Source organism: Oncorhynchus gorbuscha, linkage group LG15 (assembly GCF_021184085.1).
Source record: "Oncorhynchus gorbuscha isolate QuinsamMale2020 ecotype Even-year linkage group LG15, OgorEven_v1.0, whole genome shotgun sequence".
NCBI classification, from domain to species: domain Eukaryota; kingdom Metazoa; phylum Chordata; class Actinopteri; order Salmoniformes; family Salmonidae; genus Oncorhynchus; species Oncorhynchus gorbuscha.
Window position 1 is genome coordinate 54,546,662 of NC_060187.1, and position 10,308 is coordinate 54,556,969.

Genomic DNA, 10,308 nt, shown 5'->3' on the forward strand with positions numbered 1-10,308 from the left:
GAGGCATGCACTTTCCACATTATTCTGAGGTGCTGAGGTGCTTTGTGATCTGTGAGTTCTATCTCGCAAAGCAGTCTCAGGTGATTGTAGTTCACCCCAAACAAAGGTCTCGGAGGCAGCTTCCTCTATCCGAACCCAGACTTTATTCTGGGATGGAGATATTACCGTGTCTTCTGACAGACGAAAGACCTACACTCAACCAAATGGGGTGAGGAGGAAGTGAGTGGGGGCGGCGGGGGACTCACCCTAACAAATATAGAGCACGTCATACATTTAGTTCTTGGTCTCGCTCGTCAAAGCGCCCCCTGGCACCCTATTTCATCATAATGCCTCGTCGCCCATGGAAAAAAGGGAAGATGTACTTTCTGCTATTTTTCTTTTAAGGGGATTTCTTTGGATACAATGTCTGTGCTGCTGTGTTGCTGCTTTTAAATTATTTTGTTTGCCATCTTTATTTCATCAGTCAGTTAGCTGCCATTTTGACTTTATGTGCAAATGATCTGACAGTCACATTGCAGCTTCTCATCGAGAGTTAGGAGACATTTCAAGTTATTGTGTAGTGTATTGTAACTGGAGAAAATGTGGGTTTTTAACACAGTAACACATTTTTATCTTTGTGTCACATGGCATATCCTTGCTAATTTACACACACACACACACACACACACACACACACACACACACACACACACACACACACACACACACACACACACACACACACACACACACACACACACACAAAACATTTGCTATATGCCCTCGCACTTTACAGGAGCTTTTGGCTGTCATAGTGTACTGTTAGCTATCGTTTATCCTTCGCCTCCATCTGACGTCTCACAAGCCTGTCTCCATCTCTGAATTAGAATCTCTCTCGCTCTCTCTCTTTCTATTCCTCTGCTCAAATGCCTGTCTCTGCCATGCAATCACAGGGCACTCTGTTCAGATGAGCGGGCCGGAGGATTGGTTTGTGGAGTTGACTGGGTTCCATATTATTGGAATGGAGTTTACTGCTGTAAAGCGCAGTGAGGAGTGGAGTCTAAACTCACTGTCTCACATCAGAACACTATAGGCCATTAGTTTGTGCATGTGTACACTCCAACTACATATGTTCATATGCATATACGTAAGTAAAACAAATCAAATAAAGATGTGTGTATGCATGCACATTCTGTATAAGCATATTTTATTATGTTGTATTATGTTTGAGTGCCATTATGATGTAGGTAAAAAGAGTTTAATACTTACCCCAGGGCCATAACTACTCCTTTGTGACATAATATCTTCAGAATGTAGGTGCCCGCGGTCATGTCCCTGACACACACCCATCTCAGCCCTCACTCTGAGTTCATTTTGTGGCTCTGCGTTGATGAGCCATTGCCTAAATGAACCACATAGAGGAAACAGTCGTTTAACACAGCAGATGTCAGCTTGACTCTGTCCTTACAACCCCCCAATCCCCTTTTTATTCCATTCTGCTGATTCCTCGCTCTCCCTCTCACAGAAAACATGTTGTCTCTTCTATCCGTCTTTCTTAATCTATCCCTCTAATTACTGCCGGAGCCTCACCTGCTGTCTTGCCGGGCTGAATGAGCTTGTAGTGTAGCCCTTTGTTGTCAGTCTTCAATGCACTTGAATATTCTCACTGCATGGTAAAACTGAGCTAAACAAGGGGGACTCGAGCTGAATACAAATGCAGAATGAAAGAGATTTGAATTGAATGGTCTGCCTGTTGTTGCTCTGATCATCATATATCCTCTCTAATCACAGAGATATTTACAGAATAGCTCCCAGCATGCAGTGGGGTGTATAGTGTTCCTTCTTCATGCACTTGGAAGGAACAGTGCCCTGCAGCCATTGTTTTGGAAGATTTCCTCCCCAGATCTTGGCATATTTGTTTTTTGTGATGTGATTAAAATGATTCATCTGAATTCAGCATTATTCAAGTTGCTCTAGGGAAAGAGAGAAGAACAAGAGACAGAAAGTATTTGAGGGAAGTAAGTAGAGTAGAGTATCAGAGATAGACAAGTGCAAATTCAATTTCATTGGCAGAGAGCATACACAGTAGATTATTGGTGTACCGTATTCCTGATTCTTATAGCTATACAGTATCCACAATATACAGTACAAGTCAAAGGTTTGGACACACCTACTCATTCAAGGGTTTCTTTATTTGTACTATTTTCTACATTGTAGAATAATATTAAAGACATCAAAACTATGAAATAACACATCATGTAGTAACCAAAAAATTGTTAAACAAACAGATTTTAGATTCATCAAAGTAGTCACCCTTTGCCTTGATGACAGCTTTGCACACTCCTGGCGTTCTCTTAACCAGCTTCGCCTGGAATGCTTTTCCAACAGTCTTGAAGAAGTTCCCATATGCTGAGCATTTGTTGGCTGCTTTTCCTTCAATTTGCAGTCCAACTCATCCCAAACCCTGGCTACTTTGAAGAATCTCAAATATAAAATAAATTTTGATTTGATTAACACATTTTGGTTACTACATGATTCCACGTGTGTTATTTCATAGTTTTGATGTCTTCACTATTATTCTACAGTGTATAAAATAGTAAAAATAAAGAAAAACCCTGGAAGAAGTAGGTGTGTCCAAACACATGACAGGTACTGTACGTATTATTGTTTAAGCTACAGATGCCAGTTAAGTTGGTGAATGCCAGAAGAACAATGATTAAAACCTATAGGCACAGATACCGAAATACCCACCCAAGTACCATTAAAACCTCTTAGATGTCATGTCCACTATTTGGGGGACTTTGACCAGTTCTGGACCGGTTCAAACGGACATTTTGGTGAAAATACAAAGTGCTCTGTGAACAATGTATGGTCAATTCTTTCTCGAAATCCCTTCATGCTTAAAGGTGAAGTTGTAACAAGTCTGCCGGCATTTGAATGGTGTCTCTGTGCGGTGGACGTTCAGGAGACAATTCTCTGCCGGCGGTTATCTGAAATACTGACAATTGTCACGTCCTGACCTTAGTTCCTTTTTTATGTCTCTATTTTAGTTTGGTCAGGGCGTGAGTTGGGGTGGGCATTCTATGTTTTCTAGTTCTATGTGTTTGGCCTGGTATGGTATGGTTCCCGTTGTCTCTGATTGAGAACCATACTTAGGCAGCCTGTTTTCCCACTATGGGTTGTGGGTAGTTGTTTTCTGTTTTGTGTGTATCACCTGACAGAGCTGTTTCGTTCTCGTTATTCCTCGTTGTTATTTTCTTTAGTGTTCAGTTTTGATTAAATTTACAACATGTACACTTACCACGCCGCACCTTGGTCCTCTCCTTCTTCCACCTACGACGACCGTCATGGTCCAATATGGTACTGTCATTCATTTACAGTTATAAGAAATGTGAAATCTTATAGTAAGTTGTATTGTTACTATATTTAGAAAGCATTTCAGTCATTTCAAGCCCTATTGCCCCACTTTGTTAAATAATATTTGTACTATGTACTTGAGCTTGGGTCCTCAAAAGTGAGGACCCCTCCCCAATTTATAACTATTTTAAGAAAGGTCAGTTCCAGAACGATTGATTGTTGATGGCCATCCCTTTAAAAATGTTTATTTGGGGGTGTCTATTTAGGTAGAGATAAAAATGTCGCCCTATCATTCAACTTTTTCCTTTACTTTATTTTTACAGGTACAGCATTTCAGTAAAAGTGCCTGGTTTTAGCCAGCCGGCTAATTTTCAACTGCAGTCTCTGGGCAGGTTATTAACTCAAGGCTAAGTGGTCGTATCGGGTTTTAAAAGGTACCGTCTAACCGTCTTTTGTTCTATTCACTGTTTATTTTCACATAGTTAAGGGGATTTGTTGGAGAGCACAAGAGATGAATCCTCTCTTACAGCTCTGCTCTACTCCAGCGCATTTCAGGAATTTGCTTTTGTCAGGACAAATTGGATTTCCATTTTGAAATCACGAGTCGTGAGTACAAACGGTCAAACCGGGCAACTGGAGATCACTTATGTCAGTGTTCGAAACAACAATGTACCTGGGTGTGGTCTGTGGTTGGACATGGGCTGGCGCGAGGGAGATTAGCAAGTCCCTACAAACCTAAATGATCTTTTATCCTTGTCATCTCCTCTGAGCTCATAGACTTTTATTTTGTATTTATTTACTTACCTGGTTGAATAAGGGTTAAGTTGACTGACAACACATTCTCATTTACAGCAACGACCTGGGGAATAGTTACAGGGGAAAGGAGGGGATGAATAAGCCAATTGGAAGGGGGTAGTAAGTGGAGGGGCACAATTGCACAAAACTTTGGATTGTAGACGATAGCGGGAAGTCTAGTCAAGTGCCACATAATTGATCTGATTTCTACATATAATACTCAGATTACACATCACTTTAAGAATATCTCATTACATCTGTCGGGACTCGGGAGGTGGTCTGTGGCTGTGTCTCACTGTCTCAGGCCTATTTCATTATTCCCCGTGTCGAATGCCAGTAAGCGTTCCCTGGTGAGGCGACTCGTCTCATTTCATAAAGAGAATGGAAAATGACAAGATGGAGATCAGGCGGGCGGAACGACGATGCAGTTGACAACAGGGAGCTCATATTGTAACCAGAGAAATGTAGTGTGGGAGTGTTTCCACTAGCACTCAGGTTCCATGGATGGACTCTGGGGTTGTCATGAATGTGTGCAAGTGCATAATGTATTCACACGTGTATACACTACACACACAAAGACACACACACACGTGGTGAATGGCATGGTATGTTCATGTTGTTTCAGACATAGAACACTCCACACCTCTCAGACCCAGGTGGGAACTCGTTTGCACCTAAATAGGGAATAAGAACAGTGTTAATGTATTCAACCAGGCTTACAATTACGAGTCATAACACCTTTGAGCGAAGTGCATTTGAGTTGAATCAATGAGCACACCATCTGTGGAGGACCCGTGTGTAACCCTGTAAAACATCATAGTGTATCTCGTCGGATTCTGGGGTAAACTTTGAACATTGTAATACTCCGAGTATGGGAACATTAGTTACAAAGGAGACATGATGGGTGCCATAATGAAGCTTGGGAGGGGCTGAGTGCAGCGGAAACATGCGACAGTACTGATAAGAGGAGAAACCGTTGAAGACTCATATCACTTAGTTCCCTGCTTGGCAAGAATGATGCAATGTTTCGAGATAAGGAGGAGACTCCACCCAAAGAGGGGTATGATTACCACCACGGGAGAAGCCATGTCTTAGTCTGAATTACAGCTGTAATGACCCTTTGGGAAGAATTCAACTTGGTTACGCTTCTCTAGTGTCCGTGACTTATTAACTCTTAGAACCTAACAATCTAAAATAGAATATCTGAGAGACAGATTTCCTTAACCGGTCTCCAACATTCAGGCAGACGGATCAATGGCAGGGACACAGCTAATTTGGAAGAAATAAATATTTTTTAAATATGGTTGCCTCCATCTGGCATTGGTAGCAGCTGTGCTTTGATGTGATGCATGGTAGACCTTCCTCCCTCTGACACTCTAGCCTCCACCGCTATGCCTTTGTGGTGGTGAGGTCATTATTCACTGTGACGTGCACTGATTTGCATCATATTTTTTTACCAGAAGTTTTATAACCTTTACTGGTTGAATCAACATTGTTTCAACGTAATTTGTCAATGTATTGTAATGTGGAATCAACGTGGAAAATACATCGGATTTGAAAAATGTGATCAACCAGAACTGTTTTCATCTCATTTCAACCAGCGTTGTAAATATTGAAATTAGGGTAAAACTTCAACTTAAAAATATTCACTTAACCTGACTAACAAATTGTTAGCTCAATCTAATGTTGAAATTGCATTGAAAATTCCACATAAAATCATCCTATATTGGATGGTTGAAATTATGTAGAATTTCATATTTGATAAGACATTTTATTTGACCTTGTTTCAATGTTGATGGTAAAATGGTATGTTTGAATCAACATCATTGTTTCAACGTCATGCTACAGTATCATCCTAAATACATTGAAATAATGTAATTCCACAGTCCCAAGATTTCTGACTGAACAGTTACTTTTGTTATATGAGGGGTAATGCACTTCAGTGAGAACAAGTCTATCATCCTGATACCTACCTCTATGTACTCTGCTTAGCTTTAAAAAATAAAATACAAAAAAAACTGCTCTTTCCATGACATAGATTGACCAGGTAAAAGCTATGATCCCTTATTGATGTCACCTGTTAAATCCACTTAAATCAGTGTAGATGAAGGGGAGGAGACTGGTTAAAGAAGGATTTTTAAGCCTTGACACATGGATTGTGTATGTGTGCCATTCAGTGGTGGAATGGGCAAGACAAAATATTGAAGTGCCTTTGAACGGTGTATGGTAGTAGGTGCAGTCCAGTTTGCAGCCCAACATGCAGCATAGAGAAGACCAGCAAGGGGGCCATCATCAGCATTATACAGGCATGCCCTCGCTGTGAGCATTCCAATGAATGGAAAAGTCAGCCACATTTTGGGAAGTATCCGGCCAGCAACCTTCACCTGTCAGCGCCAACAGCTTTCACAGACTTAGAATTTGTACAAATACAAAAAGGTATCCCACTTCATTACTTTCATACATTGGATAACCAATTATGAAACAATTGATGTAATCTGACATTATTTGCTGCTTATTTTAGATTCAAAATGGCGCCGATAGACATTTGTGTTTTATTTCTTGCATTATTAGTTCAGAATATTTTTAGCGTTTTTATATACAGACGGAAATTACTTTTTGATATCAGAGTGGCAGTAACTCATCAGCATTCTGACCAGAAATACGACTTATACAAATTGGATTGGATGCTAGGCAATTTAACTTATCCCTGAGGCTGTTCCAAGACACCACTGGCGGACGGAGAAGAGGTATTCAGATTGAACTTCTAGTTCGACTCAGGAGGCTTGCACACCATACACCGCTTCTGAGTATATTACTCGCTAATGTTCAGTCCCTGGACAATAAAGTAGATGAGCTCAGGGTGAGGATCTCCTTCCAGAGAGACATCAGGGACTGTAACATAATCTGTTTCAAGGAATCATGGCTTTCTCTGGATATACTGTCTAGAGGTCGACCGATTATGCTGATACCGATACGATTATCGGAGAATTGGGGGGGGGGGGGGGGGGAAGCCGATACCGATTAATCTGACAATTTTTATTGATTTGAAATAATGACAATTAACAATACTGGATGAACACCTATTTTAACTTAATATAATACATCAATAAAAATCCATTTAGCTTCAAATAAATAATGAAACATGTTCAATTTGGTTTAAATCATGCAAAAACAAAGTGTTGGAGAAGTAAAAGTGCAATATGTGCCAAGTAAAAAAGCTAACATTTGAGTTCCTTGCCCAGAACATGAGAACATATGAAAGTTGCTGGTTCCTTTTAACATGAGACTTCAATATTCCAAGGTAAGAGGTTTTAGGTTGAAGTTAATATGTAGTTAATATAGTATTTATAGGACTATTTCTCTCTATACCATTTCATATACCTTTGTCTATTGGATGTTCTTATAGGCACTTTAGTATTGCCAGTGTAACAGTATAGCTTCCGTCCCTCTCCTTGCACCTACCTGGGCTCGAACCAGGAACACATCGACAACAGCCACACTCGAAGCAGCGTTACCCATGCAGAGCAAGGGGAACAACTACTCCAAGTCTCAGAGCGAGTGAAGTTTGAAACGCTATTAGTGCGCACCCCGCTAACTAGCCAGCCATTTCACATCGGTTACACCAGCCATTAGGCTGATAGGCTTGAAGTCATAAACAGCGCTGTGCTTGCGAAGAGCTGCTGGCAAAACGCACTAAAGTGCTGTTTGAAGGAATGCTTACGAGCCTGCTGCTGCCTACCATCGCTCAGTCAGACTTCTCTATCAAATCATAGACTTAATTATAACATAACACACAGAAATACGAGCCTTGGTCGAATCCAGAAACTATCATTTAGAAAACAAAACGTTTATTATTTCAGTGAAATACAGAACCGTTCAGTATTTTATCTAACGGGTGGCATCCCTAAGTCTAAATATTCTTGTTACATTGCACAACCTTCAATGTTATGTCATAACGTTACGTAGAATTCTGGCAAATTAGTTTGCAATGAGCCAGGCTGCCCAAACTGTTGGATATACCCAGACTCTATGTGCAAGAGAAGTGACACAATTTCACTTGGTTAATATTGTCTGCCAACCTGGATTTCTTTTAGCTAAATATGCAGGTTTAAAAATATATACTTCTGTGTATTGATTTTAAGAAAGGCATTGGTGTTTATGGTTAGGTACTGAAAGATTAGTGGAATCTGTGTGGGTAGCTGGACAGGTAGGATGACTTACAGTGAAGGTGAACAGGTGGTCACGTGTCAGGTGACAGAGGAATGGATGAGACTGAGGCAGGAATTCCTCTAACCATAAAGTGGTATATTTACTGAGTAGTCTGTGTTGCATCACAAAGGAAACAAATAACATGTATCTGATCAAATTCCTCATCCCAAAGATTATATCATAACAATCATTCATGATTAACATAATTAGGGAAGTCAACAATCCAGTTCATTAAGAAGTCAATAGTAATCATCCGTGACTCATTTAGGCTCGTAACTATTTATCATAAATCATGAAATAATACAAACAGTGAATGGTTATTCAATCTACAATCCCCATTAGTTTGGTATCAAAGTCGATCAGTTAGCAAACAATGACGTTTCTCATTTCACCCTTTCAATTGTCTTCATGTGTACATACAATTAATTTCATTACACATTAACCATATCGATTACATAATTGGCCTATGAGGATCCGTAGGGCCATGATCATTGACAATTCACATTACACAATATGTTGGAAGCGTGCGCTCCAAGCCGTGCTCCGCGGTAATAACAACAGTTATGCAATTTTAAAAACATTACAATACATTCACAACAGATTAAGTGTGTGCCCTCAGGCCCCTACCCTACTACCACATATCTACAACACAAAATCCATATGTACTTGTGTGTATAGTCCGTCTGTTATTGTGTGTTTGTATGCATGTGTCTGTGTCTATGTTTGTGTTGCTTCACAATCCCCGCTGTTCCATAAGGTGTATTTTTACCTGTTTTTTATATCTGGTTTTACTGCTTGCATGAGTTACTTGATGTGGAATAGAGTTCCATGTATTCATGGCTCTATGTGTTACTGCATGCCTCCCATAGTCTGTTTTGGACTTGGGGACTGTGAAGAGTCCTCTTGTGGCATGTCTTGTGGGGTATGCATGGGTGTCTGAGCTTTGTGCCAGTAGTTCAAACAGACAGCTCGGTGGATTCAACATGTCAATACCTCTCACAAATACAAGTAGTGATGAAGTCTATCTCTCTTCCACTTTGAGCCATTAGAGATTGACATGCATATTATTCATGTTAGCTCTCTGTGTACATCTAAGGGCCAGCCGTGCTACCCTGTTCTGAGCCAATTGCAATTTTTCTAAGTCCCTCTTTGTGACACTTGACCACATGACTGAACAGTAGTCCAGGTGCGACAACTAGGGCCTGTAGGACCTGCCTTGTTGATAGTGCTATTAAGAAGGTAGAACAGCGCTTTATTAGGGACAGACTTCTCTATCTTAGCTACTGTTGTATCATTATGTTTTGATCATGACAGTTTACAATCCAGGTGTCACGTGTGCTCCCTCTCCGGCCTCTAGGTCACCAAGCTGCTCGTTTATGACACACACCTGTCATCAGCTTTACGAGCATAATGACACACACCTGGACACCATCGCCTCCTTGTTTACCTGCCCTTTATATGTCACTACCTTTTGTTTCTTCGACAATCGTCATTGTTTCTGTTTCATGTCGGTGCGCTGTTTGTTTCTTGTTTTGTTTATTTATTAATTAAATGTATTCACTCCCTGAACTTGCTTCTCGACTCTCAGGGTACATCATTACACCAGGGTTACTCCGAGCAGTTTAGTCTCCTCAACTTGCCCAATTTCCACATTATTCATTATAAGATTTAGCTGCGGTTCATTGAATTATTTGTCCCAAATGCAATGCTTTTAGCTTTTGAAATATTTAGGACTAACTTATTCCTTGCCACCCATTCTGAAACTAACTACAGCTCTTTGTTAAGTGTTGCAGTCACTTCAGTTGCCGTAGTAGCTGTCACGACTTCCAACGAAGGTGGTTCCTCTCCCTGTTTGGAGGTGCTCGGCAGGAGGCGTCGCTGGCCTACTAGCCATCACCATTCCATGTTTTCTTTTACGTTTATTTTGTCTTTGGTTCTTTGGTTTATATTTACCCCTGTTTCCCCGCT